Source organism: Nycticebus coucang, chromosome 1 (assembly GCF_027406575.1).
Source record: "Nycticebus coucang isolate mNycCou1 chromosome 1, mNycCou1.pri, whole genome shotgun sequence".
In the NCBI taxonomy this organism is placed as follows: Eukaryota; Metazoa; Chordata; class Mammalia; order Primates; family Lorisidae; genus Nycticebus; species Nycticebus coucang.
This window is the reverse complement of record NC_069780.1, coordinates 166,226,333-166,245,391: the sequence shown is the minus strand read 5'-3', so window position 1 is coordinate 166,245,391 and position 19,059 is coordinate 166,226,333. Positions and strand designations below refer to the sequence as shown.

Here is a 19,059-nt window from a genome sequence, read left to right as displayed (position 1 = left end):
GCTACAATAAAAGCCTATGTAACGAGCAGATTAGCAACCTGAGAAACACTGCCTCATGTTCCAAGTCCCTTTAGGAGGGTTTGTCATGAAAGCAGTGTTTCATGGTCTTCAGGGCTGTTGCTCACTTCTGTCTGACAAAAACCCATTGTAAAGACTGGTTACTGTAAGCATTTTCTCATTTTGAAAGGTGGTAAATTGTGTTAGAGTGGCCTGAGACATCTCACTGAAGAAAGGGAAAGTCCTGTGTCATGTTCAAGTCAAAAAACATTGACTCTTTCCATGTCTAGGGGATACATCGCATAATAAAAAATGAGTCTTAAGGTCAGCTTCAAGGGGTAGGAATTTGTCCATAGAATTACATAGATTTCAATTGCAATTTCACCCGGAGAGGTTCACAAACACTGTAGGTAGTACCTTTCTCTGGTGCTACTCTTGATGCACACAAGAGTAGATGATGCTTAATACAAAGAAATAACATTGCTAATAAAAGGAAGATAATAGGATTATCTAAACACACAACACGAGTTTACATCTGAGTTCTCTTTTATATGGGTTTGAGAGAAATTGGTGACTTCTTGGGGGAAAAAAAATACTGACTGAATTTTTATAAAACATCTCCCCCATTCTTTCATGCTATTCGGTTATAAATTTAAATTGCACTAAAATTCAGTGCAATTCTATAATAACTCTGGAAAGACAGACAAGAAAAAGGTTAGTGTGGCTCTCTTCTGGTATAGGAGCTGAGTGTCTGAGGAATGAAATAGAAGAAAAGCTACTTTCTTTTAAAAAAACTTCTTGTATAGTATGTTTCTTTACCTAATTCACATGTTATCTACAATGATCTGTTCTCTACTAAATGTATGTTCAGTTATTTTTTAATTCACTGTCGTTCATCAACTTAACAAATATTAAATATCATGGATCTTGCTCTGCGTTAAGCAATGGAAATTCAGTGGGAGACACAGATGAAAACTGAGATGAGAAAGGAACATAATGGAATCAGAGACAGTAATGGAGACATTTATAATTAACTCTAAACATTTTTTAAGATGGATGTCATATTATGCCGTACTGTTTTCTATAATATATGGCATCTTTCTGTGTTGTTACTGTAGAGATCCCATTTCCTCATTAACAGATGCACTGGGAGCCCAAGATGTGCCATAAGAAAAGAAAAAGAGTGGCTTCTGATGAAGGATAGCCCTGGTTGGCTATGCCAGCTGTGTGACTGACGTTTAATAGCCATGTGATCCAAAGGCAGGCTTGGTTTCCTCATCTGTTACAGCTCTAATGTATGTCGCTAACAATAATAGCCAACACACTGTATGCCCTTAAGTATACTCACATTCACTTTATTTAATTCTCACAACACCCTAGGGAGGGAAGTATTTTTATTTACTCTTGTACAAATGAGGAACTGAAACGCAGATACTACCTCACAGCTGATGCACACTAAATGGGATTCAGATCCACTCCTCTGGCTCCAGGTTCATTTTATCTACCCCACTGTTCTAGGTACCTCAGGGGCTTCCTATTCTAGTTTGTTGTTGTTTTGAGTCAGAGTCTGAAGCTGTTGCCCTGGCCAGCTACCAGACATCATAGTTCACAGCAACCTCCAACTTTTGCACTCAAGGAGCCTCTTGTCTCAGTTTTTCAATTTTTAGTAGAGACGGGGTTTTGCTTCTGCTCCAGCTGGTCTCAAACTCGTGAGCTCAAACAATCCACCTGCCTTGGCCTCCCAGAGTGCCACCCTGTTTCCCCGAAAATAAGACATCCTCCGAAAATAAGACCGACTTACAGGAAAGATAAGACATCCCCTGAAAATAAGACCTAGCACATCTTTGGGAGCACACCTGTCTTATTTTCGGGGAAACGGTGTAGGATGATAGGTGTGAGCCACCAACCACTCCAGGCCACCATTCTGGTTTTATTGCAACAGTTAGCTAAGAGGCTATACTGAAGTAGGACAGGAGAGATGGAAAGGAGAGTTTGAATTGAGAGGTCCTGGGTGAGACCTCTGATTGATTTAATGAGAGAAGGTGGACTGCAGACTGATTGCCCTGTTTCTGGCAAGTGGCTGACATTACCAGTGAAGGCAGAGTGCAGGGGGCGGGGTGGTGTGCACAGATAATAAGTTTGGTTTGGACCTGTTGTGTTGAAGAGTTGAGATGCCTGGTGGGTAGAGGGAGGGGGATTGGTGGGATTACATCTGTGGTGCATCTTACAGGGGTATATGCGAAACTTGGTAAATGTAGAATGTAAATGTCTTGGCACAGTAACTGAGAAAATGCCAGGAAGGCTATTTAAACATTGTGATGAAAATGTGTCAAACGGTCTATGAAGCTAGTGTATGATGCCCCATGATCATATCAATGTACACAGCCATGATTTAATAAAAAAAAAAAAAAGAAGAGTTGAGATGCCACTGAGGTAGATAGCCAATGGAAGAGGCTCAAAAGGTTTGGAATCTCCAGACTGAAAGAGGGCAGCACCGTCTTTGGATTTTAAGTGAATAATGATCAGTGAATCGGGTTATCCTGTTGCATAAGCTATTCCATGTGAGTCTATTCTCAGAACAGGTTCAATGACTCTAGGGCCCTCTCCTTCATGCCTGAAAGCAGTACTCTAGGAAATGCTCTGTACCTTGGACTCATGTACCATCTAACTGAGTTAATTCAGTCTAGTGGGTTAAACGATGTGGTTTACCATCAACTGCTGAGCTAAATCAACTGGCTGTGGAACCGCACTAGTCAGTCGCTTGAGCGAGAAGAGCTGGCATCTTCTCAACTTACTGAACCACTGACAGTGGGGCATCTCCACACAAGTTGAATAACAGGAATCCAAAGAATGGTGGACAGATTTCCAAGTTAAGACTGGTTTCTTCAACACTTCCTGCAAATGTATGGAGAGAGATGCTTCAGGAAGGTCTGAGGCAAGCCCTCCTGGTGTTACTATACTCAGCTCTGCTGTTACTCAGCAGAGGCTCCTGGGGCAGAGAGGAGAGGAGGAAGCCAGGGGTTTGCAGTGCCTCGCTGGCTCACTGCAGACACAACACAGGGGTAGCATCTGATGAGGGGAGCATCTGATTTCACTCCTCTTCATCTCTCCCAAAAAGCAGAAATACAGAAAAATTATCAGATCAGGTGACGGCAGATACCTGACACATGTGCCCACAAAACACATGCTTCCCAGGCCTCTCCCACCTTCTCAAAAAGCACCCCGGGGATCTACATCCTGTCAAAAGGGTGTAGTCCAGTAAGCGGTAGTGGAGATCAGAGCTATGGATTCTGGAGTCAGACAACCTCAGTTTATGTCCCACTTCTAGAGCTGAGCATCTCTTTCTTCGTGTGAAAAATAGAATATTTATAAAAACTCGCTGCTGAGGTCTATATCCCAGTCCTGCTCCCATGTGTAAGCCATGTCACCTTAGATTTCCTAAAGTGCTCGGCAGGTAATATTTTCACAGAAATTGTAAACCCCTCATCTTATATTTACATCTCTGATAATGGCATTGAGCTATAACATGCACTGATTGGTAATGCTGATCTGCCCGAGAACTACAGGACCCAGAGATGGGGACGATGGGGACAGGGATAGGAAAAGATATTCAACTGGTTTAGGGTTAAGAGAAAGTGGCTTAAAAAAAAACAAACCTACAGTAAGAGAAGCGGCTTCTATTTCCTTAGCTAGAAATAAGAGCCAGGAGAGTTGTAGTAAGAGACTTAATAGTTGTAAAGGGCTTTGAGAGGCAGAAATGAAAGCCTCCGAGTAAGTGATCTTGTCATTATCTGTCCCTTGACCTACCTGGACTCCTGAGCAGACCCAGAAAGTAACCCCCAGGCAGCTGTTATCAAAGTACAGACTGCTCAATGGAGGGAGTGCCTGATAGCAGATCCTCTCTCGGGAAAACAGGGTTTGCTAAAAAAATGTTTAAGGAATAATTTTAATAGAACACTCAATAGTGCATTTTTTGTTCATACCATGTGGGACAATTGGAGGGTTTCTCTGTTTCCCCAGCATTTCGATGCATACTGCCTGTTAACTACCATCCCTATTAGCATGGGAGCTGGCGAGATGAGGAGTGCTGGAACCTTGAGAGAAATGTGGCTGGATTCTAAAAGAGTACAAGTTATTTTAAAGAAGCGAGTAAAAAACTTAATGTTGTTGTAAGAGTATCTCTAAAGCACGGCAAGGTGGCTCATGCCTATAATCCTAGGACTTTGTGAGGTTCAGAGGGGTGGATTGCTTGAGCTCAGGAGCTCTGGGTGGATTGCATGACCAGGCTGAGCAAGAGCCACACCCTGTCTCCACTAAAAATAGAAAAACTAGCCAGGCGTTGTGGCAGGCACATGTAATCCCAGCTACATGGGAGGCTGAGGCAGGAGGATTGCTTGAACCCAAGAGTTTGAGGTTGCTGTGAGTTATGACGCTACAGCACTCTACATAGGGTGACAGAGTGAGACTCTGTCTTAAAAAATAATAATAAAAAAAATAGCCTGTAGTCCCAGCTACTCGGGAGGCTGAGGCAAGTCCCAGGTACTCCAAGAGCTGGAGGTTGCTGTGAGCTGTGACAGTACGGCACTCTACTGAGGGTGATAAGGTGCAACTGTCTCTAAAAAAAATAATAATAACAATAAATAAATAAAAAGATTATCTCTAGATTTTCTTTTGCTCTATTTTTCTTCCTATTAATTTAGATATTGAGAAAACTGAGCAAGTGGCTCAGCGCCCGTAGCTCAGTGGTTAGGGTGACAGCCACATACACCAGGGCTGGTGGGTTGGAATCCAGCTCAGACCTGCTAAACAACAATGACAACTACAACAAAAAAATAGCTGAGCGTTGTGGCAGGCACCTATGTTCCCAGATACTTGGGAGGCTGAGGCAAGAGAATCGCTTAAGCCCAAGAGTTTGAGGTTGCTGTGAGCTGTGATGCCATGGCCCTCTACCGAGGGCGACGTAGTAAGACTCTGTCTCAAAAAAAAAAAAAGAAAAGAAAACTGAGGAGGTGATTTTGAATTTCTCCTTCTAGGTAATCAAATAAGCAGGCGTGTTCAGAATAATTGCCTACAGTAGTGACACGTCCCATTTTTGTAGTGTTATAGTTTGCGAAGCAGTTTCTGCTGTGCTCTTTGTAGCATATAAATTCCTGGCCAGTCCTCCCTCCTTCCTTGGGAAGCTACTGAGAAAGCACTGAAACTCTAAAGGTGCTGGTTACAGGCTGGCTCTGCCATCAGCAAGCTTGGTTTTTGATTTAAGACAAATCCCTGGGCATCTTATTTCCTCATAGGCAAATTAAATTTGTACTGATGTCTGCTTCTTACTCCAAAATGTTATAATTTTAAGTCTAGATTGCCTTCTTCTCATGCATCAGAATATGGAATAAGGAACACATGTGTTTCTTGGTCCTTGGTATTTTCCCATCCTATGACACTACCATTGGTAGGATATTTTTCCTAGACTGCCACCTACTTTGGCCAGTCTCTCCAATCTAACAAACTCTCTCCCCTTGGCTTCTTGAGGGCTGTCAAGCCCCTAGTCTAGTCCAGTGATCAGTGTTTCCTAACCAGGACACAAATGGGGGCATGCTTTTTGCAGGATCCTTTCATAAATTTATCCATCTCATAAATCAGAGGAAGAAAACCATGGGCCTTTGTTTTTGCTATAGAATAAATAAGATTATAAAGAGCCCACCCTGTTTGGAGGAGGCAACCAGAGCTTAAGCACTGTATCTTCCAAGTCCTGCATTCCCAGGATTAGAGAACTTGATATTTATGGAACACTGGGATGCTATCATTCATCAAGTATTTGGTCTGGCAGCTAGGTGAGCTGTATCATTGCTGTGGACTGAGAAAATATGCACAGAGCACTTCAGGGCACAGAGTGTAGCCGTTACACTCACCAAGTATTAAAATGGGAAGATTTAGGTCAAGCTCCAGTGCTATCAAAATTGCCTAGAGCTGGCTCGACACCCGTAGCTCAGTGAGGAGGGCGCCAACCACATACACTGAGGCTGGCAGGTTCAAGCCTGGCCGGGGCCTGCTAAACAACTCCAACCAAAAAAAAGCCAGGTGTTGTGGCAGGCACCTGTAGTCACAGCTACTCCGGAGGCTGGAGCAAGAGAATCGCTTAAGCCCAAGAGTTTGAGGTTGCTGTGAGCTGTGATGTAAAGGCACTCTACCAAGAGGCGACATAATAAAATTCTGTCTAAAAAAAAAAAAGAAAAATTGCCCAGAGCTTGTTCCTTAGGACAAGAACATTCACATCACTGTGCTTGGTCAAGAGATGTGCTCAAGAGGTTTTGAAACTGAAAAGAGGAGGATAAAAAAGGTTTAAATAAAGGAAGATATGCCCCAGATGAGTTAGATGGGGGAGGGAGAGGAGGGCACTCCTCTTTTTTCCTTTTTTCCTCATATCAAAGATTTGAAGGTAAATTTAGGAGCAGCAAGTTGAATGTCACAATCAAGTTTTGAATTTCAAGACTGAATTCCTGTCTCCAGAGAAGGCTATGCCATTCTTCTCATCTTCAAAGAGACGTCTGCAGTTCTCCCATAATGATTTCAGGCCACAAACTGCTGTTGCTTCCCAGAGAGAAGAGAGTGGGCTGTTAGTGAGAGACTTTTTGTTCATAACCTTGTAAGACAAGGCTTATTTATCCCTAATGAGAGGAAGGGTGGACAGCTGCTGCCTTTCTCACCCTACATAGATGGTCTCTGCTTTTAGACACATTCCATCGCTGGAAATTCCATCCTTTAAGCAAATAAGATGAAAGCCTAGGGATACATGTGTTTGACTGGAACCTTGGTGGGGGGGGGGGGGTCCTCAGTTTATTGATGAATGCAAAGGGAAAAAAAGACTGGAAGAAGAAAAGTTGAGTCTGTGAAGAGAATGTCTATGATAGAGGTTGTCTTGTCTTTACCTATTTAATTTTGTTTCCTTTGATTTGTAAATGAAGTAGTCACATAAGCAAATGTGAAATTTGTAAAGCTTTCAGGCCTTTGTAAGTTCTAGCACTCAAGGTAATGGATATTAAAGGAGCGCATGGCCTCTGGTGAGTGGTTTACAGCATGAGTTTTTGGTTCTGGCATACTTATAACTCCAAGGCCAATGAAGTAGCCCAGGAGCTTGTAACAGTTGAGTTCAAAGTTTTTTCAGGTTCACTTTGTTTTTTTGTTTGTTTGTTTTGTTTTGTTTTTTTTTTTTTTTGTAGAGACAGAGTCTTACTGTACCGCCCTCGGGTAGAGTGCCAGAGTGCCGTGGCGTCACACGGCTCACAGCAACCTCTAACTCTTGGGCTTCCGTGATTCTCTTGCCTCAGCCTCCCGAGCAGCTGGGACTACAGGCGCCTGCCACAGCGCCTGGCTATTTTTCTGTTGCAGTTTGGCTGGGGCTGGGTCCGAACCCGCCACCCTCGGCATATGGGGCCGGTGCCCTACTCACTGAGCCACAGGTGCCGCCCTTGTTTTTTGTTTTTTTTTAATTTCAGGTTGATGTGAGGGTACAAACAACTAGGTTACAGCACTTGAGTTTGTTAGGTAGAGTTCCGCTTGTAGTTGTGTCCCACACCCAAAAGGTGTTCCATGTACCCTTACATTGTGCCCATTAAGTGGGAGCACACCAATTCCCTCCCTTCCTTTCCCACCCCGTTCCCCTCCTCCCCCTCCCTGCAACTTGAATGAGTTTTTCTCCTATGTGAGTGTGAATTAGATCTTCTACTGGATTCAGGTTAGGATTGAGCACATTGGATATTTGCTTTTCCATTCTCGAGATACTTTACCAAGGAGCATGTGTTTCAACTTCATCCAGGTTAACAGAAAAGATGTAAAGTCTCTATCTTTTTTATGACTGAGGAGTATTTCATGGTATACATATACCATAGTTTGTTAATCCACTTTCTTTATCTCCAGAAAAATAGAGCTGTTTATCCAGAAAGTAATCTGCTTACTATAAATCTGAACACATCTCCTGATATTCTTCACCAGGGCCCAAACTAAGAAAAACTTGCTGTTGAAGCAAATAAGGCAGGATTGAGTGGAAACCAACCCAGACCTAGAGTGACTTTTTATTTATTTATTTATTGGTTTTTTTTTTTTTTTTTTTGAGAGGCATCCAGCAGAAATGATGTCCAGTAAGATTTTTTGTTTTTTTGGGGGGGGGGTTGCTTATTTATTTTGATATTTTACATATGTGGTAAATAAATTTAAATAGTCCAAAATCAAAAACTACAAATGGGTATAGAAAGAAGGTATTCCACCTATCTCTGTGCCCCAGGGATCCACTTACCTTGTTATCCATTTCTTGTGTGTGTGCCTTTAGAGTAATTTTATGAGTACAAAAATAAATGCTTTTTCCCCCTTTTGTATCAAACGATAGCATATTATAGCTAGCCCACTTTCCACCTTGCATTTTTTACTTTATGATATACCTTGGGTATTATTCCTCTTAGCATGTAGGGAGGCTCATCATTCTTGGGGCTGCAATGTACTGGTGTGCCAGAATTTATTGAAGCAATTCCCAATTGATACACACTTAGGTTTTTGCCAGCCTTTAGATATTATTATTAAAAATTTGAGTGAGGAATAATCTTGTATGAAAGGTATTTCACCTAGGTAAAGTGTATCTGTAGATATCACTACAAGTGAAATTGCTAGCTGTATAAGTACACACATTTGTAATGTTGATAAATATTGCTAATTTTTACCCCATAGAGGTTGTAGGTATTTGTTTTCCCTAACTGTGGGATGTAAAAAAGAGTTAGCCTCACTGCTGCCTGGCCAAAGGTAAGGCTGAGAGGACGTCACTGTCTGCAGGCTGGCTAAGCAGATAGACTAAAGAAATCGGTATATTGAAAAAAATGCAGTTCAGGGTAGAATCAAGTAGATGTAGGCCAACTCTCTGCTTCCAAAGCCCAGGTTTAATTTACATATGACACCCAAAACTTTTATTTGTATCATTCAACTCTCAAAGCTCTTTACTGTCTCTTACCACCTATAATCTTCACAACAAACAAGTAAGATGGAACAGTTTCTGTCCCTGAACCCCACCGTCACCGCTACCAATTTAACAGAAGTTTAGAAACTAAAGCATTGAGCAATTTGTCAAGGGCACTTCAGAATAAGAGATCAGAGAAATAAGCAAGGACCCGGCCTCCCAGGCCAGCCCTGGCTCTTTTGGGTAGGGTCTTAGTTGATGCAGCCTGTCCATAAATAATTCCCCAGGATACTGGTGCTGATTGTCTGAGGATCTGAGCACAAATGGGTCTCCACTGATCTTCAGGGCAGAACATAAAATCAGGAAATAGGAGAGTGCTGTACTATTTGTACTACATAGAGACGTGTAAGGTAGCAGAACAGAGGCTCTGAATGAACAAGAGGGAGGGGGAAATGGATCACCCTTGCTGTGTGTAAGCATGTGACTCGAAAGAAAGGCACCATGGGGAACTTGGGAACTTTGAATTATATTTTATTTCCAATTTCTACTCACTTATTGCAATATTTTTTTTTCCAGAAAGGAAGACCACATGTTCTGATAATTTTAATTGATATATCTAGGATTCAAAGTTTCTTTAAATGACCATGGATAGGACACTTAAAAGACCATAGGATTATTTGTAAATTGAATTACCATTGCACACAGGTGGTCTTAGTGTAGTTTTAGGAAGAAAGATCCAGGCCTTTCTCAGAACTCCAGGGTACTTCTGATCCCGCTGTCCCACAGAGTGACACATCATGTGGACTTCAGTGGTGTCTGCATCCTACATGGTCATCAGGCACCCAGGGCTGGATCATGGGGCACAACTGGTATAAGGCTGGAACAGGTATTTCCCACCTCCAGCAGCAGGAAATACCAAAGGACAAAAGAATGAGCCAGGCGGGGCTCAAAGCTCTGAAGGATGTGGAAACAGAGGCGTGGGGGAGGGTTGAGAGGTTGCTTCCAACACAGAGTAGCTTCTCACCAGGAAATGCCTGGAAGTTTGGCTGAAACAAAGGACCAGGGACCAGTGGAACTCTTGGCCAGGTAATTTCACCATTATGCCCTTGCTCTTTTCCCCGTTTTGTAAAAATGAGCTAATGGAACTTTATTTCCATCTGGTACGAGACAGGCTTGTTACAGCTTTTCCAGATTGGGCCAAGTCCTAAAAAATAGCAACTTTAATTCGATCTCTCAAATAATTGTTTTTTGCATACCTGCCATAATAACTATAATGGCTAAATTGCCAAAGCTTTTTTTTTAATATTATTAAATGCTTTCTTATGTATCAACGTTTGGAATTTACAGAAAAAAGATAGTAGCTAAAATTTATAATGCTTTTACATGGTTCTTTTAAACTTAGAACTTTTATAATATTAAATTTCAAGATCTTAGATGTATCTTGCATATTTTACATAAAAATATTATATTTTTATATTTTATGTATTTAAAAAAAAAAAAAAAAGAAGCCCAGAGAGACTGCGATTTGAAGCTGAAACCCTACGCCACCCCATCCCTTATTGCAGTGTAACCTGGGGCAAATGGCTTATTCTTTCTAGACCTCAATGTCTTCATAAATGAGATAGTGCTAGTAAATCCCCTAGGCTTGATGTGAAGATTAAACATTTATACTAGCCTAATTTACTGGCAGAATTGAGCCCAGAGCACTCATCTCTGACTCAGGTCATGATCTTTCTACAGCATCCTACTTACTCTCCCTCCAACTCAAAGAGTCTACGTGAGGAGAGAATTAGGGATCAGGGGATGTCGCTCCTCATTTGTGACTCTAGAAAGCTAAGCACATGAGAAATAGAAATTTAGTCAAGATCCAGTTTCACAGATCATAAGAGAGAAATCACACAGTTTCAAAAAGAGGAAATGTCCCTTGGGGCAGGTTGCTATGTTCCCCTAGTGCAACAAGGAATGAGATTTACTGAGAGCACAAAACGAAGATTCCTGCGTTCAAAAGGTTTGTTCAACACCAGCGGGGCACTGGTGGACACTTGTCATTAAGAGTGTTTGTTCAGGGGCAGCACCTGTGGCTCAGTGAGCAGGGCGCCGGCCCCATATACTGAGGGTGGTGGGTTCAAACCCAGCCCCAGCCAAACTGCAACAAAAAAATAGCCAGGTGTTGTGGTGGGCGCCTGTAGTCCCAGCTACTCGGGAGGCTGAGGCAAGAGAATTGCCTTAAGCCCAGGAGTTGGAGGTTGCTGTGAGCTGTGTGACGCCACGGCACTCTACTGAGAGCCATAAAGTGAGACTCTGTCTCTACAAAAAAAAAAAAGAGAGTGTTTGTTCAGTCTTCAATATGTTAAGCACCTACTATGTGCCAGGAACTATTTTAGGGGCTTAGTCAGTGAATGAAACTGACATAAACTCCTGAAATCATGGAGCTTACATTTTAGTAGGTTGACACAATAATACATGATAAGTACAATAAATTAAAAATATTATGTTGTATTTTGGGAGATGATAAGAACTACTGAAACAGAGAGCCAAGGGAGAAGAAAGTTGAAGGTAGGCCTCATTGAGAAGGTGACAGGTGAACTAAATCTCAAAGGAGGCAAACCTTGTGAATACCTGGGGAAAGTGTTCAAGGCAAAGGGAAGAGCCAGTATAAGGGCCCAAAAGTGAGATCATGTCTAACGTGCTAGAGAAATGAGCAGGAGGCAGAGGAGAAACAAGTGAGGGAGAGGGAAATAAAAGATGGGTCTGGGCATGGTGGCTCCAGGGAAGCAGGCTTGGTCCAACCATCAGCTTCGACTCCATGTGAGATGTGCCAAGGCAGGCAGCAGTGGGAAGACCTGACCCATCTGTCAAAAGGGTCCCTCTGGGTATGATGTTGGGCGTAGGCTATCCGGGTATACATGGAAGCAGAGAAACCAGTTAAAAGACTACTACAGTAGTCCAAGCAAGGAGCGTGACCTTTAAATCTTGGAGCCTTCTTCATTTATAAATTAGAAAACCAAATTGAGGCATAGGAGGTAAAGGATTTATCCAGGGTCACATGGAGAGTTAAAGGCAGAGCTAGGACTGGAATCTCCACATCACTTAACTCACCAAGCATTTATAGAGCATCTTCTGTGAAGATGGAAGCAGCCTGCGGAGGAGGCCCAAAGACCTGTGCCTGTTAGACCACTAACCGCCCTACATGGCTCATTGTCCATTGTGGGTAGGACCTGTGTTGTGCCTCTAACCAAGGGAATATGGCAAAGGTTAAGAGTATTGGGATGTCACTCCCAAAATTTGTAAACTTGGGACAAGTCAGTGCTAGTTTGTTTGGGGATATTTTTGTTTTTGCTACATAAATAAATGGTATGATGTTTAATCCTCTATAGAAAGATCTTAGCTGGGAAATAGCATTTTTTCACATAAAACTAGTGATGTGCTATCCACAAAAATATTTGGTAGTATGATTTTCCTTGAACCATCATTGCACATACAAGCAGACAGCATGGTCTCCTTTCTGGGCTAAATAGCTGCAGGCTGAGCTTGGGCAGGAGTGTGACTGTCCTCTGGCTGGTCTGCAGTATAAATGTGGGAAGAACATGCTGGCTCGTCTTGGATGTGCACCTGGTAGTTATCTTATGGTTGTCCTCAGAAGGTGAGATCCTCCTCTGGATATGAATGCCACTATTGGTTTGAAATTTGCTTTTGGCATATGAGCTCCTTTGGGGCACCACTTCTTTTCTTTCTTTTTCTTTTTTTGAGATAGAATCTTGTTCTGTTACCCAGGCTGGAGTGCAATGGTGTGATCATAGCTCAATGCGGAGTGCAATGGTGTGATCATAGCTCAATGCAGCTTCGAACTTGAGGGCTCACATGATCCTCTTACCTCAGCCTCCCAAGCAGCTGGAACCACAGGTGGGCACCATCAAACCTGGCCACCACCTCACCTGGCTAATCTGTTCTTTTTTTTTTTTTTTCTGTAGAAAGAGAGTCTCACTATATTGTTGGATTGGTCTCAAACTCCTGGCCTCAAGAAATCCTCCTGCCTCAGTCTCTCAAAGTACATAAAGCTTTTTATTAGCTGGGTGATCATCAATGAATGTAGTTCAGTAAGTGCACACTAATGGAGCTCAGTTTTGCTAGGGGAGAGCTGTTTTACCAAAAAGAAACAGGACTAAGACCTGCCCTGCTTCCTCTCATTGGTCCGAAGGACAGAACAAAGGTTTCTGGCAAGTCTGTGCCTCAAACTGTGAGAATGTGTCTCAGGGAAGGCTTTTTTCATTGCTGGACTGGAATGTAATCAGAGACTGGTCTTTGCATTCAGAGCATTTCCTCTTGATGTGATGCTGATAACTGGCCTACCCCACTCCTGGCTTCACCTTTACTGCTGCTGGTGGGAGCAGAAAGATGGGGGGGAAATGCCTTTCATTTGTTTATACATTCAACAAACAGGTTGAAAAAACTAGATGTTGACTTCAGGAGGTAAAATCAACTGTCAAAGAAAAAGAAACCCGGGTGGGTAGAGGGAGGGGAATCAGTGGGATCACACCTGTGGTGCATATTACAGGGGTATTTGCGAAACTTGGTAAATGTAGAATGTAAATGTTTTGGCACAGTAACTGAGATAACGCCGGAAAGGCTATGTTAACCACTGTGATAAAAATGTGTCAAATGGTTTATGAAGTGAGTGTATGATGCCCCATAATCATATCATTGTATACAGTTATGATTTAATAAAAAAAAAAGAAAAAGAAACCCAACCCTGTAAAATAATTTAAAGAAGTTTATTCTAAGCCAAATACGTGCAACCGTGGCACAGAGAGCTACACCCAAGAAGCCTTGAGCAAGTGGTCTCCCAGGGTTGAGTCACAGTTTGGTTTTATACATTTTATGGAGATAGAATTACACAAAGTCATTAATCAATACATGGAAAGTGTAAATTGGTTTGGCCTAAATAGGCAGGACACCTCAAACTGGGGATTTACAGGTTATAGGGTGGGTTTAAAGACTCTTTGATTTGTAATTGTTTAAAAAATCAAAGCTTTAATAGCCGGGCGTTGTGGCGGGCGCCTGTAGTCCCAGCTGCTCGGGAGGCTGAGGCAAGAGAATCGCGTAAGCCCAGGAGTTAAGAGGTTGCTGTGAGCCGTGTGACGCCACGGCACTCTACCTGAGGGCGGTACAGTGAGACTCGGTCTCTACAAAAAAAAAAAAAAATCAAAGGTTTATCTAAAGGGTTGAAATGTTTTAAGATAAGGAAGTTTGTTAATCAGAGACCAGCTGGTGGACATATAGCAGACATATACCCACACTTAAGGATCCTGAACTAAATTGATAACCTGCAGGTGTGATTTAAGCTTTGTCTTGTATAGCCTTGGGCCTGTTAATGAGTCACAAAGGATATCTCCAAGAAGAGATGGGGGTGTGAAGAGGCTTGTCTGATTTCACTTCTCAAGGCTAGCAACTCAACTTTAGAGTATTTCTGGAGTCTCCTTGGACAAGAGGGATCCATTCAGTCAGCTGAGGGGGCTTACGATTTTATTTTATTTCACATAACAAAACCTTTCCCCAGCTTAAGCTCTAGATTTAGTTAATCTACTTCAAAATAGAAGGAAAAATAGGCAAAATGTTTTGTACTAATTTAGGCTCGTTAAATGAGAATTGTGACTATTGAGAGGTCATGAGTAGTAGATTGGGTGAGTCTGGACTCTGGGACGGAGAATGCCCATGTCAACCACTTATTAGATCTTTAAGTTTAAGCAAATTAACTAACTGAGCATTAACCCAAGAAGAGAAAGTCTACCTCAGCCACTCATCCTGGCCTTGGGCAAGCACTTGACCCCTCTTTAAGCCTACTGTGGCTCCAACGCGCCCCCACCCCACCCCGTATGGTTTTGGCAATTTACCTACCCTCTTGGTCACACTGGCTTTTCATGTGTGAGATGCTCACAACTTAGTGGCATCCTCCACAGTATGGGTAAGACAATGCCCTGGTGAGGACTTGGCACCTGTCACGTGTTCATTGACTGAGCTGTTGTTAAGTATGTAAACCCTGAAACATATTTTCATTCACTTTTTTACATTTATTTGTTTGTTTGTTTTTAGAGACAGAGTTTCACTCCATTGCCCTCCATAGAGCGCTCTGGCGTTACAGCTCACAGCAACCTCCAGCTCTTGGGCTTAGGTGATTCTCTTGCCTCTCAGTAGCTGGGATTACAGGTGCCCACCACAACACCCAGCTATTTTTTGTTGCAGTTTGGCCAGGGCTGGGTTTGAAGCTGCCACCCTCAGTATATGAGGCTTGCGCCCTACTCACTGAGTTACAGGCACCGTCCCCTTTTTACATTTATTATTGATGATTTTCGATGATTAAAAATGTGGGTAATGAAGAGAATAGCCAGGCTATTTTAATTAATAAACTTTATAAAAATTTAGTTAAGTCGGGTGGCGCCTGTGGCTCAAGGAGTAGGGCGCCGGTCCCATATGCCGGAGGTGGTGGGTTCAAACCCAGCCCCGGCCAAAAAAAAAAAATTTAGTTAAGTCATAAGAGGGGATTTGGTGTAGCCATTTTAATAAACAGTAACCTGGTACTAATAGCCATATTTTGAGATCCTCAGTAAGTAAGAAGACCTGTAAAGAGTTCCAGGATGTGCTGGGTGCCTCTGGGACACCTCTAGGATATACAAGATTATTATCAAGGTCATGCATGACACAGCAGTTAGAGATGCTTAAAACCCAGGGGCCAAGCTCATTTGAGAAGTATCTTTAGGCAATAAAGATGTGTTTGTGTTTAAGAGGATCGAAAGTGTAGTAGAAAGAGCACTGGGCTTTGTTTAGAATGCTCATGTCAACCACTTATTAGATCTTTAAGTTTAAGCAAATTAACTGACTGAGCACTAGTTTATTCACCTTTTAAATGATAAATCACATGATAATATCTACCTCATAAAGTTATGATAAGCATTAAATATCACCATTAATATCACCATTAACATATAGTAAGGGCTCAATAAATATATTCCTTCTCCAACATAATCTCTTCCTCAAGAGTAAAAAAATGGCTCACTTAGTAAACCCAGAGATAGTAAACCAACCAAAACATAGTCATGGACAAAAGTGATTCAAAATTTGTGTATCTGCAATCTGCTGTCTCTCTAAACAACTATTCTCTTCAAAACATTTGACTTAGGACTTCTCCTAAAAATAAATGATGTCTGCTGTCTGCTGGTACCGCTATGAATAAGAGCTCTTAGACAATGTAGATTCTGTATTGGAGAATGTAAGAAAACTGAGAGACATCCTAAAGTACCTGATGCCAGGACTGCATGTCCAAGCAAGGCCAATTTGTTGACCATAAAGAAACAAACACAAAAATTTCACCACCCCTTGTGACTTTCCCTCTCTGACTGTCTTGCTGTTGTTCTGTTAGATATCTACAGTAGAACCTCTACAAGTTGACCACCCAAGGGACTTTAACAAACTGGTCAACATACAGAGTTTATCAACATAAGGAACTAGGTCTACTGTACTGGTATGTCCATTTGTTGCATGTCTAGTCTGTGAGAATTAGATCAACTTAAGGAAGTGGTCAGCTATGGAAGTTGTACTGTGGCAGATTGGAGAGTTAAGGGACTTGGTCATTCGCACATTGCCTAGAGTTCACTCACTGTACTGGCTTACTCCCCTTCTAACACCTACCTGAAAATTGGCTGCACTGAGTAAATGCAGGTTAGATGGGGAAAGATGAAGCAAGATAGAGGAATACCCAAGAAGAGAAAGAGGCTAGTCCACAGCCAGTGTAGCTATATGGAGGGGAGGAAAGTCAGTATTGGCCCATTTTAAACTTCAGGAGATGAGATAAAGCGCACCTAATATTTAGAAAGAATAATCGCTTGCTTCATCAAAACCGGTTTGGCTTTTGCTCCTAAAACACATATCATTAGTAGAGTAGCTATTCTATTAATCATTTGTAAATTATAAATAAAATAAATGTTCGAGACTAGCCAGGAACCTACTCACCCTTGGAAATATTATTGTATGTGAATAAATGCATTTCCAATAACAAATAGTCAACTTAGGGAAATCTAAAGTTCCTGATAGTCCAATATGTTCAAATTCCAGCTAACCAAAATGAGTCGCTTGTGTTTCCTGTGCACATGTTTTGTTGTAACTGAATGAATGTCAAATGTTTAAATGCATTTAAACAAAGATCAGAAAACATAACCAAGTCCAGTAAAATTACATTTCATCCAGAGTAAAGCAAAATTTTATTTATTATAAGATTAACCACTATCTCGATTGACTTGTGCGAAACAGCAGGAATAAGCCAGTATAACCAAAGCCTTTTATTAATTCCTACATGTTACAGATGCCACTGAAAATCAGAATTAAATTCCTTACCTTAAGTAGAGTTTCAAGAAGATTAATGGTTAAATTAAAGCAAAAAACAAAGAGAGAAAAGTGAATTAAAAATGTATTGGGTGGCGCCTGTGGCTCATTGGCAAGGCACTGGCCCCATATACCGAGAGTGGCGGGTTCAAACCCAGCCCCCGGCCAAACTGCAACAAAAAAATGGCCGTGTGTTGCGGCAGGCACCTGTAGTCCCAGCTACTCGGGAGGCTGAGGCAAGGGAATCGCCTAAGCCCAGGAGTTCGAGTTTGCTGTGAGCTGTGTGACGCCACAGCACTCTACCATGGGTAATAAAGTGAAACTCTGTCTCTACCAACAACAAAAAAAAAATGTATCAAAGGCCAGGTGCAGTGGCTCACGTCTGTAATCCTAGCACTCTGGGAGGCCGAGGCAGGTGGATTGCCTGAGCTCAGGAGTTCAAGACCAGCCTGAGCCAGAATGAGACCCCATCTCTAAAAATAGCCGGGCTTTCTGGTGGGCGCCTGTAGTCCCAGCAACTTGGGAGGCTGAGGCAAGAGAATCAGGTGAGCTCAGGAGTTTGAGGTTGCTGTGAGCTATGACACCACGGCAAGGGCAACAAAGTAAAACTACCAAGGGCAACAAAGTAAAACTCTGTCTAAATAAATAAATAAATAAAGCTGGGTGTTGTGCTGAGCCCCTGTAGTCCCAGCTACTCAGGAGGCTGTGGCAAGAGAATCACTTGAGCCCAAGAGTTTAGGTTTAAATCCTGGTTCTGCCATTTGAGTATATTTGATTTGGGGCAAGTTTTAATTTTACTGTGATTAGGTTTCTCCATCAGTAAATTAGTGGTGAAATAGTGCCAACCTCCGTTGGTTGCTGGGAGGACTAACTTTGCTAGGACAAGTAAAGCCTGACAAGGATGTCTGGCATGTATGGAGAGCTCAGTAGGCGTTAGCTCCCTGCTGTTTATTTAAGTGGTAGAACCAATATGGGCAGGCTTTTGCCCCCACTTTCCTACATTTTCCAAAACAACTTTTCTCTCTTGAATATATTACCATCACACCGGAAAAAAAAAAAAAAGAATAAATACAGTAGAACCTTCCTAGTTGACCACCTCCCTGTATTGACACCTCTGTAAGCTGACCTAACACTCCACATGTACGCATCAGTACAGTAGGCCTAGTTCCTTATGTTGTCCACCACTATATGTTGACCAGATTGTTACAGTCCCTTAGGTGGTCAACTTTCAGAGGTTCTACTCTACTTTCCTGAAGTCCTAAGAACTGGGTCAACAGGATGTTCTAGTCACATAGATTCAGACTACTATTAGAGTATCCCAGAATAGCGTCAAAGCGTGGATATATCATGGTTTCTGAGACCCAAGAATTGAAATTGGAATTGCAGTGATGATTGAAGTGAACTTTGTGTCCCATTTCTTAAGATAGTTTGTGTTCTATAAACTATTGCTTGCCTCTTCTGCAAAAACTCTGTTTTCCTAGTATTCTTCCCTCCTCCCCCACCCACACCGCCAACCTCTAGATTCTAATTAACTTAGTACTGGGCATTTTCTCTTCTATATAACCCTATATGGACCTCTTTTAAAAAATGAAATCACGTGTTTTAGTAATAATAGTTCAGCAAAAATATTGAAAGTATTTACAAATTGGAATAAGTAAATTTTCTTTGGGAAAAAAGTAAATTAAGGAAAGGAGAGAAGAATAAATTTATACCTTTCATAATGTCAATGACTATTCATTTCTGAGCATTGCAAAAGG

At 42.0% G+C, this 19,059-nt stretch overlaps 1 protein-coding gene across 1 annotated transcript in view; it reads left to right on the top strand.

Moving 5' to 3' along the window:
• The window catches only part of SLC1A3 (solute carrier family 1 member 3), an 87,215-nt gene that overhangs the window by 5,729 nt on the left and 62,427 nt on the right, over positions 1–19,059 (top strand). The window lies entirely within an intron of this gene.